The 19,257-nt window shown below is 40.2% G+C and overlaps 1 protein-coding gene across 2 annotated transcripts in view; it reads right to left on the bottom strand.

The window, feature by feature from the left end:
* Window positions 1–12,508, bottom strand: part of NAV3 (neuron navigator 3) — a 924,153-nt gene extending 911,645 nt beyond the window's left edge. The window contains exon 1 of one of the 2 annotated variants that reach the window (XM_054443382.2): window positions 12,150–12,508. The gene's annotated coding sequence lies outside the window, so the exon portion shown is untranslated. The remainder of the gene's footprint in view (window positions 1–12,149) is intronic. The other variant, XM_063646517.1, reaches the window with a different exon arrangement.
* Between the last annotated feature and the right edge of the window lie 6,749 nt (window positions 12,509–19,257).

The following is a 19,257-nucleotide window of genomic DNA, read 5'->3' as shown; positions in this document are numbered from 1 at the left end:
ACAGTACTTTAGAGTGTGAGGCCCTTCATATACATTACTTAATCTGATTTACAGTGAACCAAGGCCCATGATCAGCCAAGTTGATCGGATAAATCATCAGCCAACATAAGATCCATAAAGGCAATGGAAGTTAATACAAATTTTAAAAAATCAGCAAAGGCTGAAGTATTGGGAAGGTAACAACCAAAACACATTTTTATAAGGAACACTTTCTGCTAGAATTAAAAATTCACACCCAATAAGATCATTCAGTTAAAATACCAAGATTCCCGATTCCTTCTACAGGTCTACAATCCCTAAGTGCAATTCATAACCCCAAAGCTCTAAAAATCCAAAGGTTTTTCATAACCTCACCTGAAATAAAATAAGATTACAGCTCTTTATCCCACTTTATTAGTTTTCTATTGCTTCTGTAATAAATTACCTCAAACTTAGTGACTTAAAACACAAACGTGTTATCTTACAGTCCTGGAGGTCAGAAATTCAACAGGGTTCTCACTGGGTTAAAATTCCAGGTGCCAGAAAAACTGCTTTCTGTGCTGGAGCCTCTAGGTGAGAATATGTCTCCTTACCTTTCTCACCTGCTAGAGGCCACCTACATTTGTTTTACCAGAGCTCCCTTCTTCCATTTTCAAAGTCAGGAAGGTAACATTTCTCTGACCATTTTTCCGTCATCATATCCTCTGACCACAGTTGGAAAAGATTCTCTGCTTTCAAGGACCCACGTAATCAAATTGGGTCCACTCAAATAATCCAGGGTAATATCATCATCTTCAAGGCCTTAAACCTAAATCACATCTGCAAAGCCTCTTTTACTATGTGATCTGGTGTGGCTATGTCCCCACACAAATCTCATCTTGAATTCTAGCTCCCATAAATCCCATGTGTCGGGGAAGGGACCCGGTGGGAGGTAACTGAATCATGGGGGTGGGGCTTTCCCATACTGTTCTCATGGTAATAAATAAGTCTCATGAGATCTGATGGTTTTATAAATGGGAGTTCCCCTGCACATGCTCTCTCTTACTTGCTGCTATGTAAGATGTGTCTTGCTTCCCCTTCACTTTCCACCATAATTGTGAGGACTCCCCAGCCATGTGGAACTGTAAGTCCACTAAATCTCTTTCCTTTATAAATTACCCAGTATTGGGTATGCTTTATTAGCAATGTGAAAACAGACTAATACACCATGAAAAGTGACATATTCACAGGTTCTAGGGATTGAGATGTGGACATGGGGTAGGGGGCAATATTCCACTACAGCCACTTATTGTGCATTTTCATGTATTTTCTTAAGGAAACAGTAATATTTTTAATCAAGGAGTGCTTCCTTAGCCCACACTGAGGTTGATATATTAAGTACAATGTATATGTGTGTATATGTGTACATATGACTGTACATAGACATATGTGTGTATATGTTTACATATAATTGTATATAGACATAAAAACATAAACATACACCTTATTGTTTTACTAGAATATGAAGAAGTCCAAACTGTGAAACATTTCTTACTCCAAGGGTTTCAGGTTGACCTGTACCATGATTTATCCATCCTACCAGACCTGTCTCTCCTCTTCAGGTCAACCTCTGTCCATCCTCTTCAAAGGAGCAGTTGCTCTTTTCATATGTCAGATCCAAAAACACTGACTGGACCTTAAATATTAGCAGACAATGTCACTATACATTGAAGAGCATAAAACTAAAGTCTACTCCTTCTTGCCTTCTTTTAACTTCTTAGTTGAAGATGCCTGATAAGTTGAAATTAGAACTCCTCTAGGGGCATGACCATTTCTTTCTCTTTTTGACTTCTTTCCTGAACTGTAGCTAGGCTAGAGGGAATCCATACTGAAAATGTACATATAGAGACACAAGCCAAAAATATGTGCTCCAAATGGCCTTTTACCAAAGAGCCCTGCATTATGGGTAATTGGCACCATCTCAAGCTATTAATAAAGTGGTATTCTGATTATCATTTGGCTGCTATTGCCTGCATGCATCTTCCCTGGGGACTCTGTACAGGGACAGGGGTAATTGGCAGGGCAGGTTCAGGTATTTCTGAGACTTTAACCATACTACTATCAAAACTCCACCTCAATTTTTAATATACAATTGATAAGCACTAATATCAGGAAACTTACTCAAAAGTGCATGAAATGCTTTTACCACTCTGACAAAAAAAAAAAATCTGAGGTATGATATAGACATTTACTCCATGGGAATATCCCAAATGAACATTTTTAGTTAGCTGGCAAAAACGGGAAAAGCTATAGGTAATGGCATAATTTCTCATACAACTTCCTGTGACATTATTCAGAGTTTATCTGCTATAGGCAGAAAAGCCTTTGTGGTTATTGAGGCCATAAATAGGAGACCTTCAAAAGAGCATTAGCATTCATTAACAGTGTAGAACTCAGGATAATGCTCAATTATGGTTACATGATCCAACTGAATCTTGTGTTGAGCACAGCCTGACCATAATAAATTGTAAAGTCTAGCTATAAATAACAAACACTCTGAAAAATAAGTTTTAAATTTTTCAATTAAAAAATTAAATATATTACAACTTTCTGAAGCGCAAGCATGTTTTATTCATTCTTGTACACCTGTTATCTTCATTATAGTATATATGACCATTACTATATAGCTACAAACTTCATTTTTGCTTAAATATCATGTTTACTTCATGGAGTAAATGAATGCAATGCCCCATGTGCGATGCACATAAAACAAGCACACAAGATGGGACCCATTATCTAACAAACAAACAAAAGCATGCTTATCAAAAGACACCTAAGAAAATACTCCCAGGCTCTATGTACATCTGCCATCTATCCTTTTCCCCAACAACTAGGAGTGGTTTAATTTCTACGTATTTCATGAGGACCAGAAAAATCAGATCTATGTTGTTTATTCTCAATTCTAAAGGCAGTTCTTATTGCACACTGTGTGCTCAAACATAAAAATACCAGGAAGAACTAGTGACTTCATTAGCTTTATCCTGAGGCTTGCGATGCAACTAATTTGTGATGTCCTGAAAACCAATTTCTGAATGACTACTTATTGGTTTTCCTGAGTCCTTTTGCATCATGCCTGTTCAAAGGGTACATAAATGTGTATGCCAAGGACCAAAAAAAAAAGCAAAAAAATCAATTTCAATTCCCAGAGAGTGTGAGATTGGCATAGATCAGTGAACACCATCACTGTTTTATACCAAGATAACCTTGGAACTGAAAAAATTCTTGGAGGCAAGGTTCCAATTAGTTACGCTACCTAACAAATTAAACAGCAAACATACAAAAACCTTATGCTGTAAATCAAAAAACAAGTGGTGGCACATTTATGAAAATGACCTAGTAATCTCACTAATCTAAAGGCTAAAAAACTTTAATTCTATTATCAAAGGTTCCTGGTGCTTGTATATATTAAAGATTCAGCCACCATTTAAATTTTTATGGGATAGATAATTTATTTATATAAAATTAAACAGATCCATGAAGTAAAAAGTGAGGTCATTGTCTTTTTTGGTTCTCCAGTCCACACCATTTTACCTGCAAGGATGTATCAGAACCTTGTATGTATACAGAATCTGTCTCAGCCCACAGTGATACCCGATTTTTAGGTTTTATTAGCCTTGTAATACAACAACGAGAGAAACAGATTGATACATACCGTCCAGAACCAGGCTTAAGAAGGAAAACCTAGTAATATACACAAAAGAACAAAGTACAAATTGATGAAGAATGGATATAACGTAATATCTCACCAGAGCCTTATTTGTGTCATATAATATTTGGGGCACTTTAATCTTACATAGTTCACTAGAAAACAGAAGAAAAACTTCTACAACAATAAAAGCCCATGCTGCAAAGGCCTTTTTGTGTGTATGTTGGGAACAGGGGTGATTTTGGGGATAACCTGAAGGTAAACTATAATACCATTTCAAAAGTTTACCCAAGTTTCTGCCAAAATATGTCCCAGTCCTCAACCCTCCAGGACTGCTTTCTTTCAAAGTTCCGAAAGAGTTGAATTTTCAACAGATATATTGCCAAAAGGAAGAATCAATTTGAGATCCAGGTTAGCAACTAATGAAAGAACAGATATTGTATCTTCTGCACTCATTGTAGATAATGTCTACAGAGTATTCATTCCCAGGAGTTAAAAATATAAAACAAGGTAGAATGTTAGCTATTCACTGTGGCAAATACAGATTTAACTAGCATTCTGTCAACTAGAACTCTATTAACTGGCACTTCTACATATCTATAAAACTGTGATAACTAATACAAAAACTTTAAACTGCCTCAGGGTTGTAATTATAAATACTAGTTATCTATTGCTGCTGCATAACAAATTACTCCAAAATTTAGCAGTTTCTAACAATAAACATTTAATAATTCACACAGCTTCTGTGGGTAAGAATTTCAGAAATATCTTAACTGGTTAGTTCTGGCTCAGGGGCTCCCAACAGGATGTAAAATGTTACCCAGGACTGCGGTCATCTGAAGAGTTCCAGGGCTGGAGGACCCTCTACCAAGGTGGCTCCTTCATACAACTGGTAAATTGGAGCTGTTAGCAGAGGGCCTCACTTTCTTGCCACATGAATCTCCATGGACTGCTTGAGTGTTCCCAAGACACGGCAGTTGGCTCTCTCCAGAGTGTGTGATCCAACAGAGGAAGGTGGAAATGGCAATATCTTTTATGACAGCCTTAGAAGTCATACTTCCTCAGAAGTCATACACCATCACTTCCGTCATCTTCTATTGATCACACAGAATATATAACGTGGGAGGGGACTTCACAAAGCATGAATAGCAATAGGCAAAGGTCACTGGGGACTATCTCCAAGGCTGGCAGTTACAATCTTGAGATGAGCTTCCTAATGAAAGATTAATGCTCAACATACTTTTAGAACTATTTATTGTACAATTTCCTGAAAAGTATTCTTACATATGATAATATATTAATCATGATATCTTATGAGCTCTTTCAAGGAGATGCTTAAATATCGAATCAAACTAATCTTGTGTTTTCTAACCCTGACTTCTTATATTTGCTCATTTCTAACACATTTTTCACTCATCATTTTGTGTATATTAGTTTACCGACTTGCCATTAAATGTCTGGTGTTAGTATCTATATCATTTTAGCATCAATATTATCAATAGTAGATCAATATTATTTAAAAATCAGATATTCTAGATCCTCAAAACCAGAGTGAATTAAAATTTCTATAGTCAGAGAATCACAGGAAAGGATCTGAAGAGGTTACCTAAACTTGTTGAAACTGAATGACAGATCCATTGAAATCCACCAAGTCATCATTTCTACTTTCACGTCCATCCAAAACTTTCCATAATAAAAATTTTTAAATAGGTATAATAATTCAATAATTCATTTTTCAGATAAGGCCATCTCAATATGAAAGAAAATTACTTATGCAATGAAGCCTAGAATATTGGAGCACACAAAGAAAAATAAATTAAGAATGAAATATTACATCTTTTACCAAATGACATCTTCTCATAAATAAGACTTCAAACGACTTCACAAAAAAATTATTCCACAACATTCCCTTAGCAAACCTGTAGTTTTAGGATTACACTGGGGTTTTAGTAGGCAGTCACAGCTTGTAAGTGAACAGCTCTGTAATACTAAAGCCAGAAATTTATGTTTGTCACATATTTGTTGTTTTTATAACATATTATACTATAGCTAATCCTGATTTCAACTTTTGAGAAAAATTCATGGATAACTTTTTTTTTGTTTTTTTTTGTTTTTTTTTTTTTGAGACGGAGTCTCACTCTGTCTCCAGGCTGGAGTGCGATCTCGGCTCACAGCAAGCTCCGCCTCCTGGGTTCACGCCATTCTCCTGCCTCAGCCTCCTGAGTAGCTGGAACTAGAGGCGCCTGCCACCTCGCCTGGCTAATTTTTTTGTATTTCTAGTAGAGACGGGGTTTCACCGTGTTAGCCAGGATGGTCTCGATCTCCTGATCTTGTGATCCACTCACCTCGGCCTCCAAAAGTGCTGAGATTACAGGGGTGAGCCACCGCGCCCGGCCATTCATGGATAACTTTCATACTATATATATAAAAAATAGGTTAAGATAAGCTTTTCTAGAAACTCAAAAATGGGGTCCCCTCTTACCCTTTACCTGCCCCCTGCAAAAAAGAGTTTTCTTTTTTTTCTTAAGTTTTTTTATATCCATACGTTACTGGGGAACAGGTGGTTTGGTTACATGAGTAAGTTCTTTGGTGGTGATTTGTGAGATTTTCTGCACCCATCACCCAAGCAGTATACACTGTACCCTATCTGTAGTCTTTTATCCCTCACCCCCTTCCCACCCTTTCCCCTAGTCCCCAAAGTCCGTTGTGTCATTCTTATGCCTTTGTGTCCTCATAGCTTAGCTCCCACTTATAAGTAAGAACATACAATGTTTGGTTTTCCATTCCTGAGCTACTTCGCTTATAATAATAGCCTCCAATCTCATCCAGGTCACTGCTAATGCCATGAGTTCAAAAGAAAGAGTATTCTTTTCTCTTAGGCACCTGGTCTTTGTTTTCAGCTTGAGACTATAAGGAAAAACTCAGGTAGAGGGGGGAGATGGGAAAAAGAGGAGACGAGATCACAGTTCCTATATAAATAAGCACAGTATTACAGTTTATGTTCAGACTTTAAAAGAAAAATCAATCTAAACAGAAAATAACTGTGGCCTTCCTGTGCATTTCAACATCAACAGTATGAACATCAATAATGATAGCAATTGATATGTAATGAATATATGCTACATGCTGGTTGCTCTCCTAAATATTATATTAATATATTCTCTCATCTAATCATCACAAAAATTCTTCTCTACAACTATTTTAGAGGTGGAGATACTGAGACTCAAGAAGTTTACCCAAGGTCACCTATATAGTAAGAGGAAGAGTAGGAATTCAAACTCAGAAAGACTCCTCCAGAAGCTACATCTTTAATTGCTGGGCAATACTGCCTTAAAATGCACCGAGGTCTTTTTGATCAATCAGGGTGTTTGATACGTCTTAATAAGGTGGCATAAGACTGTGTTCAATAACAAATGCTTCTTTTGATTGGGGGAATAAATTCCCAAGAAATATGATTTTATGGTCATATTGGCAGTATTAATGTATAAAAGGTAACATTGATTCTTCAATGTTATGTCTACAAACGTACCAAAAGCCACCAAGGAAGGATGGGGACTTAGATCTTTTCCAATAGAGAAAAATGAAAGCTGGCTATAAGACGCAAAAATCTATTAATATACATAAATAGATCAAATATAAATATATACTAATCAAGATGAAAGAAATAATACTTAAGGTTTGTTTCAAACTTTCCTGGCTATACCTGAACTGTTATAAATCACTTGTCAAAACACTGACTTTCTATTCTCAAGAAAGTTTTTACTCTATGTCACCAGCAATGCTTCCAGATCTTGAAGTCTCTAGATCCTGATTATCTGAAGTAGTTAAAATGTGCCCAATTGTTACAAAAATATTGCATAGATTAGCAAAAAGTGTCATCGTACAAGCGTTGTACAATCTAATGATGTGAACAAGCAGCTTTTAAAGTCTTTGCAAGGACCGGGCTTATTTCTTGTGAACATTGTGAGATAATTCTAAAATAAGAGAATAGTAAATACATATAATTTTTAAAATCTGGAGTTTAACAAGGCCATTGGGTTACATAACCAACTTTAATGATGCATTAAATTCAGAATCTGTGCTATTGCAATGTTCGACCTGAGACTTCATCTGGGACACCGAAGGATGATGACCTATGGAAACATCAGCACCAGAGCCTTATATCAGACATTATAGTTGACAGTCAGACTTGGGAGAAAAAATGAAGTTTGTGCAGAAAGATAGCTCTGGGGATTTTTCCCATCCTGAGGTCCATTTAACCTTTCAGAAACTGACTTTTGCTTACAAAATGGGAGAAGGGAAAGAAATCTTACATGGTTAGAGTGGGGGAAATGTATTCCTACTTGCAGTCACATAAGTAAAAGGGTAATGCCTGCTGGATTTATTATGCATATTATGTGATTCATCCTTGAGCATCTACTGCCTTTATCCGTTGAACATAGAGAGCAATATATTAGCCTTCTGAATGGAAGAAAAAAATGCATCATTGCCCATTCATCAATGGTCCAAGGAAATATCTCCAGTCTCTATTCAGAAGTCTTTTCTGTTTCCTCCGAGTGTGTCATTTCGTATCCATTACTGCTACATATGTGCACCTCTGTGTCTGTGGTTATGTCATGTGTGTTTAAGAATTCATAACAGGAAAGATTATGCTCATTTTTCTTCTTGAGAAAACAAAGCTAGGTGACATCTGTGAATAAACAGGCCATCACTGCAATAACTGAAACAGTAAGAAGTAGGAACCTAACCTGGCCTTCTGGCTTCTACTTCCATCCACAGCTCCCTGAATCTCAACATTCCTCATGTTGGCACCACCTCTTACGTCTGATTCTCATCCTAATGATTCCTGCTACACACACAGTCACATGTACACACTTCTCTATAAGCTATTTTCTATTAAAAAGATAGCATTAAACCTCTGTCTTCTGAGAATTTTATAACACCCCTCAAGTACAGCAGGTCGTGGAACGACATCATTTCATTCAACTTTGTTTCATTATAATGTTGCCCAAATGTTGATTCCTGGCTGGGTCCACTGTCTGGATGGAGTTTGTACATTCTCCCCATATCTGTATGGATTTTCTCCAGGTACTCTTGCTTCCTGCCACATCTCAAAGATGTGCATGGTAGGTAAATTGGCGCATATAAATGGTCCCAGCCTGCGTGTGGGCATGTGTGAACGTGCCTTGCAATATGATGGTGTCCTGTCTAGGGCTGGTTCCCGCCTTGTGCCCTGAGCTACCCGGATAGGCTCCAGCCACCTAAGACCCTGAACTTAAATAATTGGGTAAATATTGATCTGGTTTATAGTAACCTTTCTTACACGTATACATAGTTTACATGTATTTGAATGCTTAATATTAAAGTGTTTTGAGAAGTTTGGAGATGTTTTTGTGACCAGAAATATGCCATGGGAACTTAAGTCTTGTTTCTACCAATTAGCCTGTGATAAAAGTGTTTCATCATACTTCATTTTACTTAAAGTTGCAGTTTCCAAGAACCTATCAAGTCAGTTAAGTAAGGACTTACTGTAAGTGAAGAGCAACGGGACAGACACTGCAAAACAAGGCTTGGGAGATGTACTTCTGACTAATGTCAAAAAGTTAACATTCGTCTATACAAAAAAGCCAGTACATTAATTCTTTTCATATCAAGTCCCCGAGTGCTAACAAAGTATGGGTCCATGTCCATACTTCAGCTTGCACCCAGAACTACCACTTCCTGTTGCCATGAGTTACAAGTTGAGTCACTTGGAGTCCTCCAGACAACTTGAGAGGTACAGCAATTTCAAAATTAAGAAAATATATTCTTGGTAATTAGCAGTGGTCAGCAATTCAGTCCATTAAAATATTAGATCAGAAATATTTGCTAATCCCTCTGTATAAAAATATGACTTGGTAAGTAAACTTGAGGAATTTTTTTCCTATTATAAAAAAATAGCTCATCATTGCCAACCTTTCGTTAAATGATCCATGCACAGAAGAAATCACAAGGGAAAAAATGGTTTCAGGATCAATGTACTATAAATAAGAGAAATTTATGGCTTGTCACTAATATACCTTTTAACTTCAAATCACATGACAATTAGAACAGACTTTGTTAAATCCTTCACACACACACACACACACACACACACACACACACACACACAGTCACACCAAAATATAAGTGACCAAAAGGGCATGACATCTCAAACCAAGAACAAGAGAAAATGAGTATTTTATTGCACCTACAATTAAATGTGCCTTCAAATTCCAGCCAACCTGCCAAAAGCATCTTGTAAATGTGTCAGGAAAACCCATCCACCCAGGGGACACCAAAATTGGAAGTCAGATAAAAACAATAATGCAGGACCATTACTGCTATCACTGTTCACTAGAAAAAAAAAATATTAGAAGAAAAACATGCTATTTGGATTTCAGTGGCAAGGGAATTTTAAGTCTTTTGTAAATATTCAACTTAACTGGATAAATATGATCTTGGGTACGAACAGCATTAGGTGTAGAATTCAGAAAATAATACATTTTCAGTGTACAGCCTTTAAATTGGCTAAAAACAAAGAAAACAACTGTGTGGAGTGGCATGCCAATAATTACTTCTCTTGGTTTACGTACATATCTTCTATTATATCAGTAGTTTCCCTTCTGCCTGATCTATTCTCTGCCCTAAGATCCTTTATCCTATATTAATAGTTGAATTTAAAAGACTAATGTGCAGACAAAGGAAAAGAGGCAAATAGAGCTCTCTCAAACTGAGACTTTTTTCTGTATAAACTATAGGCACCTCTAAAACAGAGTGGAGGAACATCATTGATTAGAATCATTTTTCCAAGTGAAATATTTTGACCTCAGGAAAACTTGAGCAAAACAACTAGATTTTTTAAAATCAAAAAACCAAAAATAAAATTTTTATGGACAAATAAAAGTCCTCCTGTTTTTTGCCTTTGTTTTCACATGATACAGACATCTTATGTTTCAAAGAAAAAAATATATAACCATAGTAAGGAAGTGCCTTAACATAAACAAGGCAGAATAGGTTCTAAACTAGAGTGGATCATTTTTAAGAAGTACTAATTTATACCTACCTAGTTGTACCCATGCTAAGAACCAAAAATACACTAAAAGCCTGGTTTCATTGTATTTTCATGTTTTCAGTACTAAAGTCTGAATCTCGATATTTCACAAAAGAGTTGCTATGCCTTTATTCTTTGGCAAGGTCTGCCTGGCTCTCCAGTTTTCTTAGCAGCCTGTACCAGAGGTTGCCACTCCAGCCAGCTTGGACGTTGGAAGCTAGCATCTAAACCTTAATTATGACCCACTCGTTCCACTGACTGGGTAATGCAAACGTGAGTGATGTTCAAAGACGAGAAAATTAAGATAATAGAAGTTGCCTGTTCCTTAAAAACTGGAGGACAAGAACCTGTCTCCCAACTTTCCTAAAATTAAATGTCAAAGAGAGAGAAGAGTATATCAGCAATTTAAGAGGGAAGTTTATCTAGAATAAGGCCAGATTTTTTTTCAAAGCTACATTTATTTATACCCATGGCTTATGTGGGTTTAAAACATATGCAGCCCTTACAATACATGTCATACTTGGAGCACGGAAGCTAGCTGCAGAACTGATTCTGACATACAGGCGCCTAGCTTAGAATGCATTTCTGTAGAATTCAGGGAGATCAATAGACTCGGGAAACAAACAGGTTGATGGATGAGGACGGGTCTGAAAACGACCAGGTTGAGGTGACCACGCTGCAGGTTTCACAGCTATTCCATGTTGGTAGAACGAAAGGGTTACAAACGATTCCCCTTTCTTTAAAAGGGAAAGGAAAAAAAGGAAATGAGGGGAGAAAAAAAGAGGAAATGGAAGGAAGAGAATGAAGCGAGTGGTGAGTAAAGCAAGAAAGAAATGAGGACGGGGAAAGAGAAAGAGAGAATCCCGAAGAGGGGCGGGGGAGTAGGAAGGAGAGCTATGATGTATGGACGCTCACCAGCCACCAGCCAAGCGCTCCATCACCCCCAAGCCTGCATCCCTCCCTCACTCGTCTGGAGACCTCGGGTTCCGCCGCCCTGGCGCTGACAGCCCTCCCCGTGACCCCGGCGCAGGCCACGGCGAGATGCCCAAAGTGGCCCACCGCAGCCAGCCCATCCGAACCCGCCACTCCCAGGACCGCCCTGGCCACCCCCACCCCCGACGTCCGCCCGCACCCCCATCAGTAGTGTCAGGGGAAAAGCCGAGAAGAGCGCAGCGAAGAGGAAAAAAATAAAGAAGGGGAGGCGGCGGGGGAAACGACCAAAAACAATTTTTAAAAATAATCTGATCATGGGTCCTGGAGAAGCAGCAGGGAGGAGACCCGTGACAGGCACCTGGAAACGAACACGCTGTTGCAAATACCCCGGGCTCCGTTGGGCTGGGCGATTTTCCACAAAAGGAACTTTGCAAGGAGCGCAGCGGTTTGCAATGGAAGAGGAGGAGATCGCAGCGTTACCTGGCCGAGGTCTTGCCGGCGGGCCGCGGAAATCCTCAGGTTTGCGATTTTGAGCCACTTGATCAGGTTACTATGGAAATCGTCTTAAGGAGATGGAGAAAAAAAGAAAAACCAACCGAGGCACATCCTTGTCACCCAGAAAGAAACTGCTCGGGCCGCTGAGAGCGGGTGCGGGACCGGGCGCGGGACCGGGCGCGGCGCCTCTCCCGGCCGGGCTCGCTCTTTCTTTCCTTCTCGCCCGGGCCGCGCCTCCCCGCCCCGCGCCGCCGCCACCAAGCAGCCCGCGGGCCGAGCCGAGCTCTCCGCGGCGCGCAGCCGGGAGCGAAAGCGCGAGCTCGCTCTCAGCCTCCAGCCGGCCTGGGCGGCAAGTGGCGCTGTTTCCCAGCCGCGCAGCTGGAATTTAAAGAGACAGGCTCATCGCGGGGTCTGGGCCCTTGCCCAGGAGAGGAGCCCACAGGAGGCCCACCGTCTTGGAACCGCGCGGGATGGACGGAGCGGGCCCTGCGAGAAAAGTTTCCTGCGGGAACGGCGGGAGGAGCGCCTGAGGACCAGCCTCAGCTTCCTCTCCCGAATGCAGAACACAGGCTGAAGGAGAGTAACAGGGATTTTTTTTCCTCCCTTGGAGACTAAGGGGGAAATGATTTGTATGCTCAACAAGTCTTGCACCTATTTTCAGCTGCTCTAGTTTCCGTCCTTCTACACCGACTTATTTTCATTGAAAGCACACCTACAAACGGGGGATGGGCTGGGGGGGGGGGGGTGGGTCACTCTCCATTTTACGTCCCACTAAGCAGAGAGGCATGGGTTTAGAGGAAGGTGGTGATGGGAAGATATGGCTGTCAAATATCTGGGATTATTTTTTCTCTTCCTCTCTCAGCCAAAGAAGCGTCTCCTTTTCTCTCCCCCTACTCCGAATCCTGGAGGATAGACTGGAAGGTCTATTCCAACCTTTACTCCAGGATTATCCACAGGCTCACCTGCCTGCCTACCGGCACCTTTTTCTCTACAGCTAGGAAGGCAGGTCTACTTCTGTTGCTGAGAAGAAGCAAGATCCAGCAGAAAGAAGAGTCTAGCCTGGCCCTTTTCTATTCCTAGCTGAAAAACAGCTTTCAGTGGGCAGGTCTCTCACTGTTTCACTATTACCAATAAGGCTCAGATCTCAACTGCTGACACGCAACCCAAACAGGATGTGCAGACCAATTCACATGGTTTGAGACTACCACATATTTGGAGAACCTGAGGAATTATTATGCAATCCATTTATTTTTCTGTCCTAACCATCACCTTTCATGCATCATATTACTAAACAGTCTCTGAAGTACTAGTTCAACTCGAATCCCTCCCCTGGAGAAGAGGTAGTAAGGGGACTCTCCTTATGGTCTTGTCTAGATCAACCAAACTGATTCCAGAGTCACTCTGGCATGCAGTAGTAGACGCTCCATATATATGGATGGCATTATCAGAAAAAAAGTGAATCTAGATTACCAACACCTTGTGGGCAGGATTCATAGAGTATTCTGTGTTCTATCTTAGACTATACATTTTTATGAGCCCTACACATAGGAAGGATGCTACATTCTAACTCAAGTGTCTTAAGCTTCTTTCCTGTATCTCCCTACCAACTTAACCTCCAGTCCTCTCACCTCCACCACCCTTCCTTCATATTGCTCTTCCACCTTGCTTGCAGAGCAAGCCTTCCAAATAAATATTATGAGTCTTATATAAAATCTTTTTGTATATCCCCATTTCCTTCAGGAAAATGGCCACATTTCTTGTTAGGGCATAGAACAGTTTCTTAGCCCCTTTGTGCTGCCATTACAAAATACCTGAGACTGGTTAACTTATAAACAACAGGAACTTATTTCTCACAATTTCGGAGGCTGAGAAGTCCAAGACCAAGAGGCTGGCAGGTTCTGTTTCTGGTGAGAACCCAGTCCCTGCTTCCAACACTGTGTCCTCACATGGACAAAGGGCAAAAGGGCCAAATGCTGTGTGAAGCCTCTTTGGTAAGGCTTTTAATCCCCTTTATAAGAAAGGAGACTTCATGATCTGATCAGCTCCCAAGGGTCCCTCCTCTTAATACTATAACATTGGAGATTGTTTCTACATGAATTTTGGAAGGACACAAATATTCAAACCACAGCAAAGAGTGTTTCTCAAACTTTAGCATGCATTGCAATCACCTGTATGACTTTTTAAAAAATTTGTAGGCCTCATGCCCAACTTTTCTTATTCAGGTGGTCTAGTCCAGGGTGATGTATAAGAATTGGTATTTCTAACAAGATCCCAAGTGATATCATGCTACTGGGCTGGGAATCACACTGTGAGAAACACTGGCATAGATCTTTTGTGATCTAGCCCCTACCTACTCCTGCTTCATCCCTCACACCTGCCCCTCAGTTCCCAAGCAGGTCAAACTTAATAACTTATTCCATGCTTTCTCATACAGCACCAGCTCACCCCCACCTGTACATATGCTGTTCTCACCCCATCTGTACATGTGCTGTTCTCCACCAGGAATTCTCTCACGTTCCCAACCCAACTCTTCTCCACATCCCACACCACCGCATCTGGGTAACACTTGCTCAACCCCTGAGACTAAACTCCTTTGGAATGCCTCCACAAACACTCCCAGGTCCTACAACAAAGTTTAGATGCCATTTCTCTGTGCTGCCTCTATACCCACTTTTCACACAATAGGAAAAATAATAGTACATTTATTTGTCTGCTTCCTCACTAGAATGTATGTACTAGGGGAAAGGATGGCAACTTATTTAATTCCTGTATTCCCAAGGGTCTAGCACATTGGCTGAGACTTTGTAGCAGCTCATTAAATGTTCAGGTAGGTAGGGGAGAGAAAGAGAATGAGAGAGGGAGAAGAGAAACAAGGTTTTTGGTTGTTGATGATTGTGATGATGATCAAAGACAAAGTTTGTGATAGTATTAGAAAGGACAGAGATAGAAAGGAGAATTAATATTTTTGAACGCCTTGTACTGTGTGTATCAGGTACTGGGTTAAATGCTTTGCATGTTACCTCATCTATTCCTTAAAACACCCTTGCAAGACAAATATTATATTACATATGAGAAATCTAAGACTTGGAAAAGTGAAGTTGCTTGCTCAACATCACACAGCTGTTTGGTGGCTGTTGCAGAACTGAGGAGGGATGATTTGTTTGATTTACTATAAGCAGCACAAAGGCAGTTTTCCACAGGTACAAATAAGTTTCATGTGTATTGTAAATATTCACGAGCATTTTGTTATTTTGGTTAATATTACTTGAGCTCTCACCACCCCTCTCCCAGAAGGGGTCTCCCTCACAGCCTAGGGTAGGAACTTCTAAAGCTTTATTGTGGCTTCCCTGACTCAGTAGTCCACTGAAGTGCAGTCTCCTCAGCTGATGTAAGGGGCTCCTCTGGCCTCTGTCATTTCTGTGCAGTCTTGCTCTACCCTTGTACCATATCCTTAGTGCTGTGTAAATTTGTAAAACAGTCAAGCAAAGCAGACAAGTATAGTAATCCGTTATGGTGATGGGGCCAGAGTCCTTTGCTTGTCTATATTTCTGCTCTAGTATATCTTACTATAACAGAGATAACCATTAACTGGCAAGAATATGTGTGAATAAATTAAAGTATGATTGATGAAATTATTTGGATATCTTTCCAAACAAAAAATATATTGTGAACAAAAAAAGAGTGTGTTGGAAAGTAAATGGATTTTATGGCCATTTAGGATAAGGCTTTAATTCAAAACTTAGCTAATTTGCTATAAATGTACCAACTTTTATAGTTAATGAAATCAGCTCAAGATAAACTTAGAACCTGTATAATGTCTATAGATTAAATCAGTATAGGAATGTGTGTTTTCTTTGAATGTTGTGTCTTTTACATAGGATTATATGAAAACATGAAATTCTTATAGCTGGAAGGTATATTTAGGGTAAGGGTTCTTAACTTTAGCTGCATATTACAATCACCTGAGGAGTTCTCAAAATTCTCAATGCCCAAGTTGCACTTCAAACCAATTATATCAGAATCTCTAGGATTTAAGATCTAGGCAACAAGGTTTTTAAAGCCTTCCATGTGGTTCTAATGAGAAACCAGGATTGAGGACCACTTCCTTTGAGATGAACATCAGTGGAATTCAGACCTGGCTGCTGATTAGAATCACCTGAACAAATTTTAAAGGTTCTCGTGCCAACACCCACCTACAGAGAATCTGATTTATTTGGTCTGGGGTGGGGCCAAGTTCTCCATACATTTAAAATCAACCCCAGGTGATTCTAATTTGAGGTAAGGTTGAAAATCACTGTTGTCAAACAATGGTCCTCAAAGTGGAGGCCCCAGAACTGTAACATTAACATCACCTGGGAACTCGTTAGAACTGCACTCCAGAGGCCCTGCAGTGGCTCAGGCCTGTAATCCCAGCACTGTAAGAGGCCAAGGCGGGCAGATCCCTTGAGCCCAGGAGTTTGACACCAGCCTGGGCAACATGGTGAAACCCCGTCTCTACTAAAAATTAAAAAATTAGCCGAGCGTGATAGCACGCACCTTAGTCCCAGCTACTTGAGAGGCTGGGGTGGAAGGATTGCTTAAGTCCAGGAGGCAGAGGTTACAGTGAGCCGAGATCATGCCTGGACAATAGCTTGAGATCCTGTCTCAAAACTAAAAGAAAGAAATGCACTCCAGATCTACTGAATGAGAAACACTGCGGGTAGCGTTCAGCAATCTACATTTCAACAAGTCTCTTGATGATTCTGATGCACACGAAACTTTGGGAGTCACTGCCTTGCCACGTGGTATTAGTGATATTATTCTCCTTTACAATTGAGAACCTCACATTATCTTCAGCAAACATCTGTCGAGCTCCTACTATGGAAGTTCTAACAATTATTTCTAACAGGTTTCCACATGGTGCTGCTTCAGGCCCAGAGATCACAGTTTGAGGACCACTGTCCTGTTATGCGCCAGGCCCCTGCAATTAAATATTAAGAATCTTGACAGTTACTTTGTTTTCAAAAGGAACCTATTACAACATACCAATGTGGTGTGGCTCCATCAAGAAAACAACTTAGAAAATTGTTGAATTTTTAGAAAATCCTTTTCCCTAAAAAATTATGGAAAAATCGCATGTAGTTTTATTTATTTTTATTTTTTTACCTATTCCTACTTACTTGATCAGAAAAAAGAAAACTATCAGCTGGGCGGGGTGGCTCACACCTGTAATCCCAGCACTTTGGGAGGCGGAGGTGGGCGGATCACGAGGTCAGGAGATCGAGACCATCCTGGCTAACACAGTGAAACCCCGTCTCTGCTAAAAATACAAAAGAAATTAGCCGGGCATGGTGGCGGGCGACTGTAGTCCCAGCTATTCGAGGGGAGACTGAGGCAGGAGAATGGTGTGAACCCGGGAGACGGAGCTTGCAGTTAGCCAAGATCATGCCACTGCACTCCAGCCTGGGCAACAGAGCGAGACTACGTCTCAAAAAAAAAAACAAAAAAATACAAAAAAAAAAAAAAACTGTCATTCAGAACTAAAAGCTAAGGGCACCTTAGTTATGAATATGGTTGTGAAGAGTTCCTTTACTATATTAGATTGCAGGAAAATCTCAGGGTGGGAGAGAAAGATGTTTGCCTTTTTTCTCAAACCAAACCACCAGATCCAAGGCCTAAGAAAAAACTAATCAAAACTTTTTTTTTCTGGCTACACAAATGAGCCCAATTTGCCTTCCAAAGAGGTTATTCTTCTTCCTGTCACTGCTTTAAGAAGAAAGAAGAGCCTGGTTATTCTTAAAAAGGCAAGTGCTCTTCTTAATGACTTGGTGTGAATGTAACTATGAAAGTCCTGCCCGTCCAAACCTAGACATTAACAGGACCCCTAGTTTCCACAGCCTCAGCTTCGTTCCACAGGCATAGAAGCCTAGATGACTGAAAGCCAGCATTGTGTCACTAATCTTTGCCTCTAGTCAAGCGGCCAAAGAAAACCCCAACCAGAGCACTCAAAAGAAGACACCCTAGACCATGAAATCTTCTTTCATCCTTTCAGCTGCTTGAATTGATTTCAGGCTACTAACTTGGACCCTTGAGAGAGGATCTTTCAGGGATAAGCTCTTTTTATAGCATGAGACCCTGCCTCTACTTGGCAACTGCTTTTGAAAAGTTCTGCAACAGACTACTAAGTTGCATTTTTTTTTTCCCTGAGGCTTCCTTGGGATCAGTGGAATTTCTCTACTTAATAGAGGAGGGCTTCAGGGAGAAGATCCTAAAAGAGCTCGGAGTTGCCAGCCAAAGCATCAGGTGCTGTTACTGACAAGAGAAAAGGCTTTCTAAGAGTAAATTATCAGTATTTGTTTTGCCTGTGCTTTTTCAAATAACCGCAATGTTAATAACTACATCAGCTACTGAACTAACTCTAGAAAGATCTTAAAGTTTGAAATCTCCTACCAAGGCTGGAGGAAATAATGGTCATCACCAAACTACAAAATGTCACCTAGATTGCTTTTTTTCAGGCATGTATACTTAAAAATGCCAAGCAACTCCCAGAAATGTAATTAAGTTGTTTAGGTGAACAGAGAACAGCAGTAAGTGGCTTTTTAAAATATCAATTGTGAAGGAAAAATGTAAAGAGAACAAAAAGTAAAGAAAGATGATGAAAATAAAGGGCATGTAAGAGTAATTGGAAAGGAGGTTGCTGTGAGTAACAAGGAGGCCTTTATGTGGAGAGTGTCCATTATAGACCGACATCTGAGGCTGTTTCATTATGGAGTTGATCTCCTTGGAAAAAGATAATGAAAAGGTAAATTTTCCAATCAGAAAAATCTTAAGACTAGATTACTACCTGTCTTTGAAAGGGCCCTGGCGTGGTGGCTCATGCATGTAATCCCAGCACTTTGGGAGGCCGAGGCGGGCAGATCACAAGGTCAGGAGTTCAAGACCAGCCTGGCCAGCCTTGTGAAACCCTATCCCTACTAAAAATACAAAAAATTAGCCGGGTGTGGTGGCACATGCCTGTGGTCCCAGCTGCTCGGGAGGCTGAGGCAGGAGAATTGCTTGAACCCAGCAGGCAGAGGTTGCAGTGAGCTGAGATCGTGCCACTGAAAAAAAGTAG

Source organism: Pongo pygmaeus, chromosome 10, assembly GCF_028885625.2.
Source record: "Pongo pygmaeus isolate AG05252 chromosome 10, NHGRI_mPonPyg2-v2.0_pri, whole genome shotgun sequence".
In the NCBI taxonomy this organism is placed as follows: Eukaryota; Metazoa; Chordata; class Mammalia; order Primates; family Hominidae; genus Pongo; species Pongo pygmaeus.
Note: the sequence above shows the minus strand (reverse complement) of the source record. Positions and strands in the feature narration are given on the sequence as shown.